This window comes from Rana temporaria, chromosome 2 (assembly GCF_905171775.1).
Source record: "Rana temporaria chromosome 2, aRanTem1.1, whole genome shotgun sequence".
In the NCBI taxonomy this organism is placed as follows: Eukaryota; Metazoa; Chordata; class Amphibia; order Anura; family Ranidae; genus Rana; species Rana temporaria.
Window position 1 is genome coordinate 121,174,393 of NC_053490.1, and position 19,987 is coordinate 121,194,379.

Here is a 19,987-nt window from a genome sequence, read left to right on the forward strand (position 1 = left end):
TGAAAATCTAATCCCTGCACAGGCTGACCATCACTGTTCCTCCCTGTGACATAGACAGCCCCCTAACCCCTAACCTCTACACATCCACATGTAGCTACATGTGACATGGTCATCAGCCAGTGATGTGTGAAGAAGACAGCAGCAAGGCTCCCAAAACAAAGAGTGGTGCTTTCTAATAAGAAACAAATTAGGTTGGTTCATGAAAGATCAGCTCTGTATGATTCTTCAAATGCAAACTACAAAGACTGCAGAAAAAAGAATGCAGAATGGCTTGAAATTGCCACAGAAATTCTGTCACAATGCTTTTTTTTGATTGGTCAAGGCCAATTAGCAGTAATAAAGTGATTGTAACAAACAAGTTATATGTACCTCCTCTGTGCAGTTGGTTTTGCACAGAGCAGCCCGGATCCTCCTCTTCTCGGGTCCCTCTTCTCTGCTCCTGGCCTCTTCCTCCTTGTGTCCATTCAGACACAGAACCCAACCCAGCCCTGCCCCCTCTCTCCCCTGATTGGCTTTGCTGCTCCTGGCCCCTCCCTCCTGTCAAGCTCCTTGCTGTGGGGGCACCAGAGCCGAGTCACAGCTCTGTGTGCCCATTCAAACACGGAGCCCCGAACCGGCCCCGCCCCCTCTCTCCCCCAATTGGCTTACCGACTTTCATTGACAGTCATGGGAGCCAATGGCGCTGCTGCTGTGTCTCAGCCAATCAGAAGGAGAGTTCCCGGACAGCTAAAACACTTGTGGGCATCGCTGGACAGAGATGAGGCTCAGGTAAGTAATTAGGGGGTGCTGGGGAAGCTGCTGCACACAAAAGGTTTTCATCTTAATCCATAGATTTTAATGCCTTTACAACTCCTTTAAGTTGAGTGAAATGTAATTTTTTCTCTGAATCATTATTTTGTCTCTACCCATTCTCTGTTTCATTTTCTGCACTTAACAGACAGCTTGTAGAACCTTAGCTCTAATCGGAAACTAGGCTTATTTTACATCATCTAATACCATATCATGTAATACAGAGAACATACAGTAGTATATCTACTACAATGTAGTTGTGGCAAACAATATATGGGGAGGACTAAAAGAGCATTGCATTATAGAGTGGGTGAACACTTGGCAAATATTAAAAAGGGTTTCTCTAAGCACAACCTATCCAGACAGTTTGCTTTAAAACACAATAAAGATCCATTCCAAGTGAAGGCGATAAGTAATAAAGTTGGTATACCCCATTGGAGGGGCAGTAATATAGTTTGATATGTATCCAGACGAGAGACTCGCTGGATATATGAATTAAGATCCCATAAACCACTGGGGTTAAATGTTGATTGTGATATTATTAGTTTTATAAACAATAGCTGAATGTCCACCAAATAAAAATCGTGATTTTTACAATTATCATCCCCTCTTTTATAATTTATATATGATTATGTACAATAATCAATTTTAGTGTGTGTGTATATATATTGTTTTTTAATGAATGGAAAGTTATTAGTTGATAATGCATATGTGTACTTATTAGACAATGAAATTGTTATCAGTTAGGGTAATACCTATTGTTATGTACTGTACTAAATTAATATCCTGATATAAGTACATTTTTAATATGCAGATCGATCGTATATGCAGTGCAAACTGCAATACGTTAAAACATTGGTTTGGTTGTTTAAATAGAGTGCCGTGGATCCTTAGGCATATGGACTGCCATGTGTTGAGGTTCGGACTACAACAATATTGCCATGCAGTTCATGATGGTTTTGAATACCATTATGCTGGTACGCTGGTACTGCTGCATTTTTATAGCACTGATCAATATAATAATGTCACTGGTCAATGTCACTGGTCCCCAAAAGGTGTCATTTGGGGTCAGATTTGTCCTCCGCAATATTGCATTCCCGCTAAAAACCGCAGATCGCCGCCATTACCAGTTAAAACAATAACAAATAAATAAAAGTCTCTAAATCTATCCCATAGTTTGTACACCTATTGCAATTTATTTTAACAAAAATAAGTATAAGAATATATATCAGCCTAAACTGATGACAGAATTTGCTTTCCTATATATATATTTTTTTTGGATATGTATTATAGCAAAAAGTAAAAAAAAATGTATATATTTTTCAAAATGTAGGCGTTTTGTTTGTTTTATAGCGCAAAAAAAAAAAAAACGCAGAGATGATCAAATACCACCAAAAGAAAGCTCTATTTGTGGAAAATCAATTTTGTTTGTCTACAGCTTTGCACAAACACACAATTGTAAGTTAAAGTGACGTAGTGCCGTATCGCAAAAAAAATGACCTGGTCATTAAGGAGATAAAAACCTTCTGGGGCTGAAGTGGTTAACATTCTAAATGAAAGATTTTTCTTCAAAAAAACTAAAACGGGAACAACCTTCCTTCTTATTCAAAGCAGGCAAAGCCTAGAAAAAAAAAGACACCTGCTTTTACTGTGTTTTTATACTGTTTTCTCATGTCCTCATTGTCTTCAGCTTCAAAGGTTTAAGAAGACCACCTGCTGGTCTTTAAAATGTAAAAGGAATCTCGCGCCTCCAAGTGAACACGGTGAATAGTAAAATAAAAAGAAAAATTGCTGCTCAATCTAAATGTAAATAAATAAAGGAATAAATAAATACCAAAGTGAATGATAATAGTGAGGTGATAAGCGCAATAAGTGTGTAAATAAACACTGTGGATAGCCTATTAGGCCTTGTACTCACGAGCAGACATGTCCGATGAAACCGGTCCGCGGACCGTTTTCATCGGACATGTCTGCCCGGGGACTGTCTGCCCGGGGACCCGGGGACTATTGTTTACGCGCGGACCTCTGTTCGATGGTGTGTACAGCCATCGAACAGAGGTCCGCGCGTAAACAATACGCGGGGCGTGTCCGCGATGTCGCCGCGACAATGGGCGACGTGGGCGGCCTGCCTTTAAAATGCTTCCACGCATGCGTCGAAGTTATTCGACGCATGCGAGGGATGGCGGGCGGCCGGACATGTACGGTAGGTCTGTACAGACGAACGTACATGTCGGGGGGACAGGAAACCTGTCCAATCCGCCCGAAAATGGTCCGCTCTGGCCTACACGCGGCCAAACATGTCTGCTGAAACTGGTCCGCGGACCAGTTTCAGCAGACATGTTTGGTCGTGAGTACGGGGCCTTAGGCTAAAAAACTAAAGGGATAAAAAGTAAATAACACAAATGTCCCATAAAGTGAGAAATCTTCGTGAATGAATAAACAATGATAATAGTGGTGATGATGTTCTTTCTGTGGACTTCTAGGTAATTCTTCAAAACAGTGGGCTCACAGAGCGCTTACCTTCCTGTAGTGATAGTGGCTCCTTTAATGTATAGATCTCTGCTTGTGGTGGTGATAGATGTTTGCTGTATATCTCCCACAGATCCGGTTCCTCCTGGCGTCCAAAGGTGTAGACTGAGTCCTCAGGGTTGTCATCAATGCTGCTCAGGCTTTCTATCACCCGATCGCTCCTCCGCTGGTCTCTATTAACCCCTTAAGGACCGCCTCCTGCACATATACGTCGGCAGAATGGCACGGCTGGGCACATGTACGTACAGGTACGTCCTATACTAGTACCCAGCCGTGGGTCGCGGGCGCGTGCCTGCGGCGCACTCCCGCGACCCGGTCTGAAGCTCCGTGACCGGGACCGCGGGACCAGTGGACCCGATCGCCGCTGGAGACCCGCGATCGGTCCCCGGAGCTGAAGAACGGGGAGAGCTGTGTGTAAACACGGCTTCCCCGTTCTTCACTGTGGCGGCTGCATCGATCGTGTCATCCCTTTTATAGAGGGACACAATCGATGATGTCACACCTACAGCCACTCCCCCCTACAGTTGTAAACACACTTCAGGGAACACATAACCCCATCAGCGCCCCCTTGTGGTTAACTCCCAAACTGCAACTGTCATTTTCACAATAAACAATGCATTTTAAATGCATTTTTTGCTGTAAAAATGACCATGGTCCCAAAAATGTGTCAAAATTGTCCGAAGTGTCCGCCATAATGTCACAGTCACGAAAAAAAAAATCGCTGATCGCCGCCATTAGTAGTAAAAAAAAAAAATTAATAAAAATGCAATAAAACTATCCCTTATTTTGTAAACGCTATAAATTTTGTGCAAACCAACCGATAAACGCTTATTGCGATTTCCTTTTACCAAAAATAGGTAGAAGAATATGTATCGGCCTAAACTGAGTAAAAAAAAAATGTTTTTATATATTTTTGGGGGATATTTATTATAGCAAAATTTGGGGGAAAAAAGGATGCCAATTTTGTTTGGGAGCCACGTCGCACGACCGCGCAATTGTCAGTTAAAGCGACGCAGTGCCGAATCGCAAAAAGGGGCAAGGTCCTTTAGCTGCATTTTGGTCCGGGTCTTAAGTGGTTAACAATGCTCTGTGACCTTTGAGCAGAAATTCATGAATTTTAATATTTGTATCCTCACAAAGAGGTTGTTATTTTGCAGAATATAATTTTCACTGTTTCATATACGACATGTTTTTTTTATTACAGTGTTTGGTTGTTCTGCAGTACTGACTCACTGCATTTACTCCAGCAACAATAACAATGTTCTGTTACAAGAGGCAAGTTTGTATATAAGGAAGTGATGTGAGCGCCGCTGACCCTTACTGCCTCACAGAAGAAGTACCATTGGATAAAACGTACATCTTCTCTCACCGCCCGCTCTGCATTACCGCTCCTCTGCCCTCACTGTGCAACTGCGGGCAGCAGAGAGATTACACCATCTCTCTGCTGCCTGCTTTCACTCTGGAACACAACAGGTGAGAATCTGCACCGTGTAGCTGTAGCGGGCAAGTGACACAGCAAGTGGCAATCTGCAACGTATGGCAGGTGACGTGGCAAGTGACAATCTGCCCCTTGCAGCAGGCAAGTGACAATCTGCAACATATGGCAGGTGATGTGACAATCCGCACCTTGTAGAAGGGAAGTGACACAGCAATTGACAATCCGCAATGTGTGGCAGGTGACGTGGCAAGTGACAATCCACAACGTGTGGCAGGTGACGTGGCAAGTGACAATCCACAACGTGTGGCAGGTGACGTGGCAAGTGACAATCCACAACGTGTGGCAGGTGACGTGGCAAGTGACAATCCACAACGTGTGGCAGGTGACGTGGCAAGTGACAATCCACAATGTGTGGCAGGTGACATGGCAAGTGACAATCCGCAACGTGTGGCAAGTGACAATCCGCATCTGGTGGCAAGTGACACACTCAGGGCTCCCACTGATTCTGCGTTATGGTGAGTTTAACTATTTTATTTTATATTCCAATGAAATAATGCGCTTCATTCATCCTGACACCATAACAACCATGGTGTCATAATGATTGAAGCGCCAACACCAGCCATTTTCCCGATAAATTGCCTGCAAAACAATACGTATTTTCTGGCAGTTCCTCTCCCGAAACTAGATTGGTTTCGCCCCCCGAAATGATTTTGGACTTTGCAATTTATAGGCTTATATAATATATATATGCATTCCTAATGCCCTGTAAACACGATCGGTTCGTCTGATGAAAACGGACCGAAGGACCGTTTTCATCGGACGAACCGATCGTGTCTGGGCCCCATCAGTTTTTTCATCGGTGAAAAAAAATAGAACCTGTTTTAAAACTTTCGTATGGTTAAAAAACCGATAGAAAAAAACGATCGTCTGTGGGGAGATCCATCAGTCAAAAATCCAGCCATGCTCAGAATCAAGTCGACGCATGCTCGGCAGCAATTAACTTAATTTTTCTCAGCACGTAGTTGTGTTTTACGTCACCGCGTTGGACACAATCGGATTTTTAATCGATGGTGTGTAGGCAAGACTGATGAAAGTCAGCTTCATCGGATATCTGATGAAAAAATCCATCGGTTCGTTTTCATCAGACGAACCGATCGTGTGTACAGGGCATTAGATGAACTTTTGCTTGCCTAATCACAGATAAGGCATTGCAACACCTATTTATGGTAGCGCAACACGTTGATATTTATAGACTTATTTTAGGCAGATAACCCATGACATTGTTTGGTGAGTCAACTTTTACCTACAGACAGCCTCACAAATTACATATGTGCATGCAAGTGCCAGCTCCTGCTTATTATTTTATGCAAAAAAAAAAAAAAAATCAACTGATCGATGCGATAACTTTAGTGAATAAAAAAAGAAAAATATTCAATTTGTGAAACTTAGCACATTTTAATTGATAATGGAAATACTACATGTTTTCCTAATAGAATTGGAATTAAAATGTCTTTCTGATTTTTTCCTATATACAGTACATCCATTATGAAGATTCTCAAGAGCAGGTGAATAAATAGACAATAATAAAAATGAATTACAAAATGTTGTGGGACTACACATGAATATATTTATAATTCAGATATAAAAGAAAATTGACATACAACCAGTATACATGGAATGGCAAGAAAATACTAACTGGCCAAGTTGAATGAGATTAATTACACAAATGTTATATTTTTCTGCTATATACATCTATATAAAATGTAAATGTAAAAAGCCATAGACAACAAAACACACACTATTCTTTTGTATATTGTTGCACATATCAAAATCAATGTTGCACATATCAAAACTCATTTAGAGAACTTTCTGTATGTATTAAATCATAACAAAATACTACATATAATGCACATACTTGTATTAATATAATAGTAATAATACTAATAGAGTGAAACTAGTGATAAAAAGACTTGTACTTACATACAAACCACTGCCAGGTGCATATGTTAGCTTTAGAACGGAAAAGCCTTTTCCCTTGGTTAATCTATTTGTTGATAATGACTAGAGCCTCGTCTACCTTTGCAGATAATGGCAATGAATGAGCTTGCACAGGCTGTCACTTACTGAAGACACACCCAGAATGGGAGCTCAGGTGTTCTGAAATGTCCTTTCTTGCATGAAATCATATACAAACATTACATTACAAAGTATCTGCCCCTCTATGCCTGGACCACCTTGTCTCTAGCTTTCTGGGTTCCAATACAAACAAGGATGCATCCATGTAAGTCTAAACTGTCCATATTCTGCAAGTACTGAACTCAGAGACAGCCAGGCAATTATCATTTTAAGACATTTTTTAAATATGGGTTTATTTTTCATCATCTCGGAGCAGAACTAAAGTCTGCAACTTGGTGGGAGGGCTTTTCCCATGTCCTTCAAGTATAAACAGCGCCCCCCTCCAGTGATGCAACATCCATAATCTCCCATTCACTCTGTCACAGCCGCTGACATATTTTTCCAGTCTCCTTGTAGGTCCAACATCTTCAGTTATATTGATTGATCAGCCAGCCTGGAATGATGTAACTCCGCTTTATGCAATGAAGGCATGGAAAGATTGTATGATGTGCTACACATGCACAGCTCAGTGTACAGCTAGAGGAAAATTGCTGGCAGGCAGAAAAAAATGATATTGCAGAAGAGACATGAGTCTCTTCCTCAGTAAAATCTAGTTGGTGAGCATGCCATTAAGGAGTAACTCCACTTTTGTTGAGGGAAAAAAAAACAATTAGGTGATTAATGTACATTGCAGGGATTTTAACAAACTTTGTTTGCAGATTCCAACCTTTTGTTATTCTGAAGAACTAGCTGTTTGTCTGTGTCCATGTCAAAGTGAATCTGTATTGGAGTGGTTTGAGTGGTTTTATAATTATCAGTCACCCACAGGGCTCGAATGAGGAAAGTTGCAGGGGTCTGCATCCCTTTAGATGTGATTTCCCTTTGGGAGTATCTTACCAAAAATGAAATTTTTGTTGCAGGGGATGCTCAAAATCTGATTTGAATCTTATGCCACATACAGAGGGTCGTTTTTGAAAACGTCATTTAAAATGACCGTGTGTGGGGAAAACGTTGTTTTATGTCTTCGGAAAAACGACAAAAAAAAATTCGAACATGCTCGAATTTTTTGTGTCATTTTTCAAAACGTCGTTTTTTGTGTCAATGAAAATGATAGTGTGTGGGCAAAACGACGTTTCAAAACGACGTCTTTAAACCCGCGCATGCTCAGAAGCAAGTTATGAAGCTAGCTTCAATGGAAAAGAGTGCTGAACGTAACCGCGCTTTGCTAGAGCATTTTGAAAAAACGATGGTGTGTAGGCAACGTCGTTTTTGAAAATGAAGTTTCAAAAACGTCGTTTTATTTCATGATTCAAAACGTCGTTTTTTTTTTTAATCACAAAAAACGACTGTCTGTACACGGCATCAGAGACGACTTCTGGGAAAATCAGTAAGCCAATCACACAAGCAGGGAATTACATATCTGGGGGCGTTCTGTACTCCATCCGTGTACAGAACACCTCCTGGTAGCCATATTGCATTGTATTTTACAGAAAATTACAGATTGAAAAGGGAAAGGTCATTTTACGTATTAATGGCTTTCTTCTGGTGACTCGACCATGTAGCCCATCTTTCTTCAAGTACCTCCATATTGTGCATCTTGAAACAGCCACACTCAGAGAGTCCTGTATTTCACCTGAAGTTATTTGTGGGTTTTTCTTTGCATCCCAAACTATTTTCCTGGCAGTTGTGGCTGAAATTTTAGTTGGTCTACAAGACCGTGGTTTGGTTTTAACAGAACCCCTCATTTTCCACTTCTTGATTAGACTGGGTTGACACCTATGCAAATTGGATGCAGATTTTCCCTGCATCCAATTCGCATGACAGGATAATGTAACCGGTTCTCTATGGAGCCAGTTCACATGTCTCTGGGGCGGCTGCGGAGCGCACTGCACAGAAACACTGTGCGTCTTTGCCTCAGTTTTAGGGCTGAATTCAGGCAATGATTCTGCCCTGATTCATCCCTAAAACGGAGAACAGGGACGCACAGCATTGCTGTGCGATCCACTGCTGATTTAGGTAGGAACCAAGCCTTAGAGTTTTAACACTGCTGATTGGCATTCAATTTCTTGGATATCTTTTTATATCCCTTTCCTGTTTTATACAGTTCAACTACTTTTTCTTGCAGATCCTTTGACAATTCTTTTGCTTTCCCCATGACTCAGATTCCAGAAACGTCAGTGCAGCACTGGATGAAAGATGCAAGGGTCTGTCAGGAGTCCAGAAACTCATTGACCTTTTATACACACACACTAATTACAAGAAAACAGATCACAGGTGAGGATGGTTACCTTTAGAAGCCATTCAAACCCCTTTGTGTCAACGTGTGCTCATGTTATCAGGCCAAAATCACCAGGGTATGTAAACTTTTGATCGGGGTCATTTGAGTAGTTTATGTTGTGATTATGATTTAGAAAGAGTAAACACAGTTGACTGGTAATACATGTCTTCAGCCAAACACTAACCATGAGTGAAAGAAATGTTTTTGTGTTATCATTCATATTCTCAGAAAAATGGCCAAGAAATCCTAAATTCTGCCAGGGTATGTAAACTTATGAGCACAACTGTATCTGTATCTCACAGTCCAAATACACCAAATAGTATTTGGTCATTATAATTCAAAAGAGTACTGAGATAAAAAAAAATGTTGCCCAATTGGATTTCTTGTTTAATTTCAACACAAGACTTTAGATTTGGAAGGTGATTAATTGTTATTGGTAACACATGTTAAGGTTATCACTCTGTTAATACCTTATTGCCTATGAAAGAACAGGAAGGACTGGAAAAAAACAAGTCAATGGCAGGCTGCACAATTATTGTATAATCACAAATGCAAATCCACTAAAGTGGGTTTTTTTTTTTTTCTAAATGGAATTCTTGCATAATAAATGCACAGTGCAAGCATCCTGACCTTCCTACTGCTTTAAAGTGGAGTTCCACCCATAAATATAACATTACATCAGTAGTTTTAAAAAAATTTTTTTTTTAGATGCCTTCAAAGTGTTGTTGCTAGGCAGAATAGTTAATCTTCCCACTTCCTGCACCTAGGTGCTTAACCACTTTAGCCCCGGGCCTGTTTTTCAGAGTCGGTGTTTACGAGACAAAACCATTTTTTTTTGCTAGAAAATTACTTAAAACCCCCCAAACATTATATATTTTTTTTCTAACACCCTAGAGAATAAAATGGCAGTCATTGCAATACTTTTTGTCACACCATATTTGCGCAGCGGTCTTACAAGCGCACTTTTTTTGGAAAAAATTCACTTTTTTAAATTAAAAAATAAGACAACAATTAATTTGGCCCAATTTTTTTATATATTGTGAAAGATAATGTTACGCCGAGTAAAATGATACCCAACATGTCACGCTTAAAAATTGCGCCCGCTCGTGGCATGGCGTCAAACTTTTACCCTTAAAAATCTTGATAGGCGACGTTTAAAAAATTCTACAGGTTGCATTTTTTGAGTTACAGAGTAGGCCTAAGGCTAAAATTATTGCTCACGCTCTAACGATCGTGGCGATACCTCACTTGTGTGGTTTGAATACCGTTTTCATATGCGGGCGCTAATCGCGTATACGTTCGCTTCTACGCGCGAGCTCGTCGGGACGGGGCGCTTTAAAAATTTTTTTGGGGGGTTTTCGCATTTATTTTTATTTATTTTACAATTTTTAACACTGAAAAAAAAAAAAAAATTATCACTTTTATTCCTATTACAAGGAATGTAAACATCCCTTGTAATAGAAAAAAGCATGACAGGTCCTCTTAAATATGAGATCTGGGGTCAAAAAGACCTCAGATCTCATATTTAGGCTTAAATGCAAAAAAAAAGAAAAAATTTGGAAATGTCATTTTTTCAAATGACAAAAAAAAAAAATGTTTCTTTAAGAGGCTGGGCGGGACTGACGTTTTGACGTCACTTCCGCCCAGCAGAGCTATGGGGACGGGCGAAGGAGATTTTTCCTTAAGTCTCGTCCCCGCTCAGCTAGCGAACGGTCGCGATCCCCTCCGCCGTTACCGACAGCTTCGGTAAGCGGCGGAGGGCGCGGGAGAGCGGCGGGGCCCTCTCCCACCACCGATAACGGCGATCTTGCGGCGAATCCGCCGCGGAGACCGCCATTATCGTTTACACGGCCGCCCACAGAAGAGATGAATATCTCGATTGTGGCAGCAGCTGCTGCCGTTACCGAGATATTCATCTTTAAAGTGAGGACGTATAACGACGGTGGGCGGTCGGCAAGTAGTTAAGCTTCCTAACCTACACCGCACAGACTCCTGGGAATGTAGTGGGTGTAACTTTCCAGGAGTCTGTGCACTCCCCAGTCTCGAAGAATCTGAATGTGACTTGGACAGTACAGGTGCTGAAACCTGATCTGAAACCTATTACACTGCTTGTGCAGCACTGAGCATGTGCGAGATCTGCTAGGCTGAAATCCAGGAAGTCATACAGTCTGGCTTCATGATGCCCACACTTAAGATGGCCCCAGTCAATTTCTATTTTATAAAGTGTCTAAATGCTGTAACAACCTAACAAAACTGACCTTAGTTTACAGACTAACTTTACTAGAATACATTAAGCTTGTGTATTACAGGGGTATTTATATTTAAAAAGTGAAATTGTGGCCGGAACTCCGCTTTAACACCCACCAATATTGGGGGCCCAGACTGAACACTGTGCTTGGTTTAAATTGAACAAATTGTGCAGTCATAAAACCGCATCAGGGTAATACAACATAGGACTTTAGCCAAGTGTTCTCCTCCATCTGCAGGTATAGATTTTTTTTTATGCAGACTTACCTGCAAAACAATATTTATCCCTATTTTTACATTTTTGTTTGTTGGTTGATTTTTGTTTTTCTTTGCAAAATAGAATTTAATGGATTACGATTTTAGATATGCCAGCTTGTTAAGGGTTATGTGCTTTACATCATCCTTTTTCTAAATTATTTATTTTTGTCCGTTCTTGTGTACAATATAGCCAAAAACTTGCCATGATCCCGCTGACCCCTCTTCGTTGATGTTGTTTTAGTCACCTAATTTACTTTCTAGGAAAATCCTATGTACACTTCCTGAGGGACACAACCTAATTGCTCCCCATGCAGTGACTTCTAAAAAAGCTGGCAATTACCGTATATGTTTATTTAGTCCCTTGTTTTGATCTCCTAGCAATACGATGATCATCATTTAAATAGATGATGATTATCAACTCACTATATGTAACAATGAGCAGATTTAAATTTTTGGAACTACAACTAAGTGTTGGCCATTTGTAGGCACTTTACTGGATGGAACAGATTTACAAATACTCTTACATTTCAAATATTACAGTGATGGTAGGGCATGCCAGAGTTTATTTGGAGGTTTAGTCTTGCCAAAGAATAATTTTATTTTTGCATGTTTAAAATAATGTATTTGCAAGAGATATTGGGGGTTATTTACGAAAGGCAAAACCACTTTGCACTACAAGTGCACCTGTTTTTTTTCCGTGTGTGTATATCAAAAGCATGTAACAGGTCATAGACTCTTTACCTCCTTTGGAGGACCAAAGGTTCTTTGGTGGGGGGAGTGTGGTAACTGGGCTGCTCTGTCACCGGTGGTCCAACACCTTCCGCCATTCCTGCTAGCAACCACCAGACTGAATAGACAGTGACACAGGCACTCACGGAGGGAGAGTACGCCTGTCAGTCTCTGTGGGGTATTTCTGCCCCTCCCTCTCCGCTTCCTTGACTGACGAGCGACACTCACTCACAGTCATCACAGTCTGCTCTCTTCTCTGTGTCCCTATTGGCAGGGAGAGGGAGCCAAACAAGCAGCAGCAAAGGACCACAGGACTTGAAGTCTCATCACAAAACAGCCCCATTGATTTCTACAGGGGGCGGAACTACCAAGTCCATCCTGCTTTGCAAGAATGGGGGGCTGAGGAGAGATCACCATGAGGCAGGGAGGTGTGAGGAGAGACTACAGGCACCCACTGAAGAACCATTTAAAGACGGTTCCAGAGACCATCCAAAGTCGGATGAAGATGAATGTACCAGCCCACTCCTATGTACCACCTAATATCTCTATTTTTATGTGGAATATTTCTCAAATTATGTGAGATCATCTAATATGAAAACCACTTGATCTTACCAGATCTAACAAATATCTATTAGCCTGAATGATTTTTGGCCAGAAAATTGCATGTGGGGGGGGGGGGGCAACCCCATCCTTATGTACCTCCTAATATCTCTATTTTTATGTGGAATATCTCTGAAATTATCATGTGAGATCTAATGTTAAAACAACTTGATCTTACCGGATTTAACGAATATCTATTAGCCTGAAGGATTTTTGGTCAGAAAATTTCATAAGGGGGGCTAGCCCTCCTCATTAATCACTTAATACATCTCTAATTATGTGAGATCTAACATTAAAACCATGTGATCTTACCGGATCTAACAAATAGCATCTAAAATAGCTAACTGTTTGGTCAATTTTTTGATAAGGGGGGGCTGGCAGGTTAGCCCCCCCAGGAAATAAATGTCAATATTGCTTCTTCTGTGTGAGATCTAACGAAAACAATCTAACCTGATCTAACAAAGATCTAACAAACTGTATAAGATTTTTTCAAACATTTTGATATGCATTTAGATTTATCTTGTTCAGTCCCCACAGGCTATTACAAAATCATGAATAATCAACTGATTCCCCCATCTACGCTGCCACAGCCTAAATGGCCAAGCCGCAATGATGTCAAACGTTCGGGAGTCTCGGCCCATGGCACATAGTTTTGCAGCAGTGATAGCGAACCTTGGCACCACAGATGTTTTGGAACTACATTTTCCATGATGCTCAACTGCACTGCAGAGTGTATGAGCATCATGGGAAATGTAGTTCCAAAACATCTGGGGTGCCAAGGTTCGCCATCACTGCTCTAAAGGAACAACACAGGGGAGCACTTTCTTCAGAGCGCATGCGCCAATGTTCTCACCAGCTGCTGCTCCCTAGAATATCTCTTTCAGCACTGTCACACTTTAAATGACAAATGCGTGGTCTGTACCCATATGAAATATTTTATATTTTTTTGGAGGCAGATAGATCTTACTTTTGGTGGTATTTAATCTTCTTTTTTTTTTGTTTTTCTTTTTTCTTTTTGCTAAACAAAAAATGACCATATATTTGTTTTAAAAAATACAGTTTTGTTTGTTTCTGTTATAACTGTAGCACTACCCCCGGAGCTGCGGGTTTGTTTTGGGTCTACGCTCTGTGATCAACCCCTTAAAGTGTCTCAAAACCCTCCCTTGACACAGCTGGTAATATGGGAGTTGTGGACCCCAGTAACTTGTGGGGAAGCACAATATCCGTTACACTACAACAGATTATGCAAATTAAAGGTTACCTTAAATGGAAGGGATACTGCAGTATGAAAGATAGGCTGCACACAGACTTCAAGATAACCAAAGTAATACTTTACTTAAAATGGAAACAAAAGAACTTGAGTAAAAAAGTGATAAACTATCTGCACAGGGGCGTAACTAGAAATCACAGGGCCCCATAGCAAAATGTTGTATGGGGCCCCCCCAGAGCTGCCCTAGTGTCAATGCAGCGTGACCTGTGCCCCATACAGCATGACCTGTGCCCCATACAGCGCGACCTGTGCCCCATACAGCGTGACCTGTGCCCCATACAGCATTGCCCTTGCCCAATTCAGCCTGGCCTGCCTGTGCCCAATACAGCCTGGCCTGCCTGTGCCCAATACAGCCTGGCCTGCCTGTGCCCCATACAGCGTGACCTGTGCCCAATACAGCATTGCCTGTGCCCAATGCGGCATGACATGTGCCCAATACAGCGTTGCCTGTGCCCAATACAGCCTAGCCTGCCTGTGCCCAATACAGTCTGAACTGCCTGTGCCCCATAAAGCGTGACCTGTGCCCATTACAGCATTGCCTGTGCCCAATGCGGCATTACCTGTGCCCAATGCAGCGTTGCCTGTGCCCAATACAGCGTGGCCTGCCTGTGCCCAATACAGCATGGCCTGCCTGTGCCCCATACAGCGTGACCTGTGCCCAATACAGCGTTGCCTGTGCCCAATACAGCCTGGCCTGCCTGCGCCCAATACAGCCTCACCTGTGCAGAGGAAGAGGCAAGCCGGCCGGATCAGCAGAGAGCGGGATTGCCCGCTGTAATAGCTTTCATTTGAATTTCCCGTCTTCCCGGGGCTCATCGTCACATAGCCCCACCTCTTAGCCCAACGCCTTTGATGACGTCACATGTCCGACACTGGACCGGCGTTCTGTCGATCAAAGGTGCTGGACCAAGAGGTGGAGCTATGTGACATGAGCCCCAGGAACACTGGAAGTTCTAATGAAAGCTATTACAGCGCGCAATTCCACTCTCTGCTGATACAGACAGCTCGCCTCTTCCTCTCTCTCTTCCCCTGGCTGGGAGACCATGCCGGCGATGCTCTTATCCAGGGGGGGACTGACAACTCATGGGGCCCCCGGGCAACAGGAGATCATGGGGCCCCCTGTATCCCTGCCCACACTCAAGCTACACCCACACACATCATGGGGGCACACAGCAAGGCCTAGGGGCATGGGGGCAGATAGCTGGGCATGGGGCACAGAGCAGGGTGTGGGGCAGACATCAGGACATGGCGGCACAGAGCAGGGCATAGGGTAGACAGCATGGCATGGGGGCAAAGAGCAGGGCATGGGGCAGACATCAGGGCATGGGGTCACAGAGCAGGGCATAGGGTAGACAGCAGGGCATGGGGGCAGGGTATGGGGCAGAGAGAGTGCAGGGTATGGGGCAGAGAGAGTGCAGGGTATGGAGCAGAGAGAGTGCAGGGTATGGAGCAAAGAGAGTGCAGGGTATGGGCAGAGAGAGTGCAGGGTATGGGGCAGAGAGAGTGCAGGGTATGGGGCAGAGAGAGTGCAGGGTATGGGGCAGAGAGGGTGCAGGGTATGGGGCAGAGAGAGTGCAGGGTATGGGGCAGAGAGAGTGCAGGGTATGGGGCAGAGAGAGTGGAGGGTATGGGCAGAGAGAGTGCAGGGTATGGGGCAGAGAGAGTGCAGGGAATGGGGCAGAGAGAGTGCAGGGTATGGGCAGAGAGTGGAGGGTATGGGGCAGAGAGAGTGCAGGGTATGGGGCAGAGAGAGTGCAGGGTATGGGCAGAGAGTGCAGGGTATGGGCAGAGAGTGCAGGGTATGGGGCAGAGAGAGTGCAGGGTATGGGGCAGAGAGAGTGCAGGGTATGGGGCAGAGAGAGTGCAGTGTATGGGCAGAGAGATTGCAGGGTATGGGCAGAGAGAGTGCAGGGTATGGGGCAGAGAGAGTGCAGGGCATGGGGCAGAGAGAGTGCAGGGTATGGGGCAGAGAGAGCGCAGGGTATGGAGCAGAGAGAGCGCAGGGTATGGGGCAGAGAGAGAGCAGGGTATGGGCAGAGAGAGTGGAGGGTATGGGGCAGAGAGAGTGCAGGGCATGGGGCAGAGAGAGTGCAGGGTATGGGGCAGAGAGAGCGCAGGGTATGGAGCAGAGAGAGCGCAGGGTATGGGGCAGAGAGAGTGCAGGGTATGGGCAGAGAGAGTGGAGGGTATGGGCAGAGAGAGTGGAGGGTATGGGGCAGAGAGAGTGCAGAGTATAGGCAGAGAGTGGAGGGTATGTGGCAGAGAGAGTGCAGGGTATGGGGCAGAGAGAGTGCAGGGTATGGGCAGAGAGTGCAGGGTATGGGCAGAGAGTGCAGGGTATGGGGCAGAGAGAGTGGAGGGTATGGGCAGAGAGAGTGCAAGGTATGGGGCAGAGAGAGTGCAGGGTATGGGGCAGAGAGAATGCAGGGTATGGGGCAGAGAGAGTGCAGGGTATGGGGCACAGAGAGTGCAGGGTATGGGCAGAGACAGTGCAGGGTATGGGCAGAGAGAGTGCAGGGTATATGGCAGAGAGAGTGCAGGGTATGGGGCAGAGACAGTGCAGGGTATGGGGCAGAGACAGTGCAGGGTATGGGGCAGAGACAGCGCAGGGTATGGGCAGAGACAGTGCAGGGTATGGGCAGAGAGAGTGCAGGGTATATGGCAGAGAGAGTGCAGGGTATGGGCAGCGACAGTGCAGGGTATGGGCAGAAACAGTGCAGGGTATGGGCAGAGAGAGTGCAGGGTATATGGCAGAGAGAGTGCAGGGTATGGGGCAGAGAGAGTGCAGGGTATGGGGCAGAGAGAGTGCAGGGTATGGGGCAGAGAGAGTGCATGGTATGGGCAGAGAGGCGTATGTAGGCCTCGGCTGCAGCCTACTCCCCGTGGGGACACTTCTGGCAGGGTCCTCCTGGGTTGAAGAGACAGTCCAGAGAGAGCACGCCAAACACGTCCTCCCCCTTAAATTACCTCCCCCAGCAGGCTGCGCGGAAGTCAAAGCATCTTGGGGTTGTACAGCTGCTCTCTCGGTAATGTGGTTTATTACTGGCCAGGGCAAATGGAGTCTCTTCTCCTCCTGAATTAAATTCCCCAACATTCTCTGCGGTACCAGAACAAACTGTAAACAACAGGTGGCTCTAACCCATCTCGGCCACAAGAGGGAGCTGAGATCCTTCACGATCAGCAATTGTAGTCTTTTATATCACATCAAAAAGAGTGATACCCCGCTACAAACTCCCCCCACTTAAAGAATCTTTGGTCCTCCAAAGATAGTAACAGTTTACAACCTGGTACATGCTTTTCAATTACACGCGGAGAAAATTCGGTTAATGCACATATGACAATAAACAATCCACATTACCATATGAGGAGCCCAAACTTAAGCAACTCATATCATAACACAGAGCTGATAGAGGAACCTCCCACCAATTGTCATAGGACGAAGGGTTGTTCTGTCCACAGGCCACCTGAACCGGTATGGCCTTACCAGATGTGCCAGGGAGTGAGCTAGGGTTGCCCTCTTCTAAATGTATAGCAGAGGGACCAGGCATGTCAACTGTCCTTTTAGAAGTGAAAACTACCTCTTCAGAGCATTCACCCAGCTGACTGTAAGTTAGCTGCTTTGGGGGGTGAATGGTTCTCTTTCCCTTCTCTTCTTGCTTAGGCACACAGAGCTCAGCTTCTTCTTCTGGAACTTCTGCTTCTGGAACTTCTTCTTCTGGAGCATCTTCCTCTGGAACATCTTCCTCTGGAACAGCTTCCTCTGGAACAGCTTCCTCCAGAGCATCTTCCTCTGAAACGTCTTCCTCTGGAACATCTTCCTCTGGAACATCTTCCTCTGAAGCTCCTGCTTCTGAGACTCTTTCTTCTGGAACTCCTTCTTCTTCAGGGGCATCTTATTCCACATCCGAAACTTCTTCAGAAAGCCACAAAGTCTCCTGAAGGTGTCCTATGGATGAGGGACCCTGTTTGTCTTCCAGATCCTCAAGAAGCGTAGCACGAGGCACAAATTCGGGAGCTTTAGGACGAAGAACCCCGTTGTCAGTCATGTCAGAAGGAGATGGAGAAGGGTCTGTGGTCTCTTGAGACTGAGTCAGCCATAGCCAATCTGATTCCATCTCTTCCTCCTCTGAGTCCTCATGTTCACGATCTTGGGGAGATGACTGTGATCTGGTGACTGGCTGTGACCCTCGAGAGGTCGATGGGGTCACTGGTGGATCTGACATGGGGGGGCAGACGAACTGCTTCGGAGAGAGGTAACAGATGGTTCCGGTGCCAGGTCTTGAGTGGTCCAGTACTTCCTTCTGGCCTAACCTGGTATACTGGGAGACCGGGTAGCTGCTTGCAGATAATGTATGGCTAAGACTTCCAACGGTCCGCCAGTTTGTGTTTCCCTAGCACACCCAAGTTCCTCAACAATGCTCTGTCTCCTGGTTGCAGGTCTTGGACCCTGACTTTCAGATCATAATTTCATTTATCCCTCTGTCCGCTTTGATCTGAGGCAGCTCAAGCCTTTTCATAGGCTGTTTTCAGGCTTCTCCTAAGTCTGTCCACATATCCCTTATGGGAAGTGGTTGAAGCATTGTCCAGGGAGACGCCAAATGCCAGATCTACTGGAAGACGAGCTTCTCTTCCAAACATCAGCCGGTAAGGGCAGTATCCTGTTGCATCACTTGTGGTGCTATTGTAGGCATGCACAATAGCAGCTATGTGCTTACTCCACTGTTGCTTCTTCTCTACACTCAAGGTTCCAAGCATGTCCAAGGGAGTTTGATTAAAGTGCTCCGGCTGAGCATCACCCTGGGGGTGGTAAGGAGTAGTTCTGGATTTTTTTATGCCCAGAAAATCCAACAGTTTCCTAATGAGGTTACTCTCGAAGTCCCTTCCCTGATCGGAATGTATATGTTGAGGCAATCCATAATGGACGAAAAACTTTTCTACTAGCACTTTCGCCATTGTGGAAGCTTGTTGATTCTTGGTTGGGAATGCTTGGGCATATGGGGTAAAGTGATCAGTTATCACCAAGACATTCCCCAATCCACTCATATCAGGTTCTAGGCAAAGGAAATCAATGCACACCAGCTCTATGGGTCCTTGGCTTTGAAGATGGCCCATTGGGGCAGTCCGATGTGGCAAAGTCTTCCTTTGGATACACCGCATACAGGAGTGGCAGTAACCTTCGACTTCAGCCCACATGTGGGGCCAGTAAAACATGTCCCTGACTAACTGGAAGGTTCTCTTGGATCCTAGATGGCCATGGTTGTCATGAAGGGCTTCAGGGCCATCTCTCTGTATTTGGCGGGAAGGAACAGCTGCCATCTCTGTTCTAAACCATCGGAGGGGCCCCTTCAGTAGACCACCCCTGATGTAACTGCAACCAGTTCCATTCTCTTTGTACCAGTCAAGCCTCCTTAAGTGAGTCTGTGAGAAGCACTTCTGGGCATTTCTCCTCCAGAGCGTTTAATATTAATCTTCCCAGGGTGTCTTCCTGTTGGTCCCCCAGCTCTTTTTTTGATAGCTTTGGGAGACCCTCTTCTCTCACCTGTGTTACTTTACAATAGCACTTGGGTACTCCAGCAGGTTAGACTTTAATCTCTTCAGCCATGGACCCTCCCCTGGTTTGAGTTCAACCCCTTGGTATAGGGCCCATACTCCTTCTGAGGTTAATTGAGTCCACTCTTCAGTAGAATCACCAGAACCACGAGGTCTTCTGGATAGGGCATCTACATCTCTGTTT

General features: G+C 44.5%; 1 protein-coding gene across 1 annotated transcript in view; it reads right to left on the bottom strand.

The window, feature by feature from the left end:
* LOC120929449 (glycoprotein-N-acetylgalactosamine 3-beta-galactosyltransferase 1-like) overlaps window positions 1–7,527 on the bottom strand; it is a 72,497-nt gene extending 64,970 nt beyond the window's left edge. Inside the window, exon 1 of the mRNA XM_040340877.1 lies at window positions 6,737–7,527. The gene's annotated coding sequence lies outside the window, so the exon portion shown is untranslated. The remainder of the gene's footprint in view (window positions 1–6,736) is intronic.
* Between the last annotated feature and the right edge of the window lie 12,460 nt (window positions 7,528–19,987).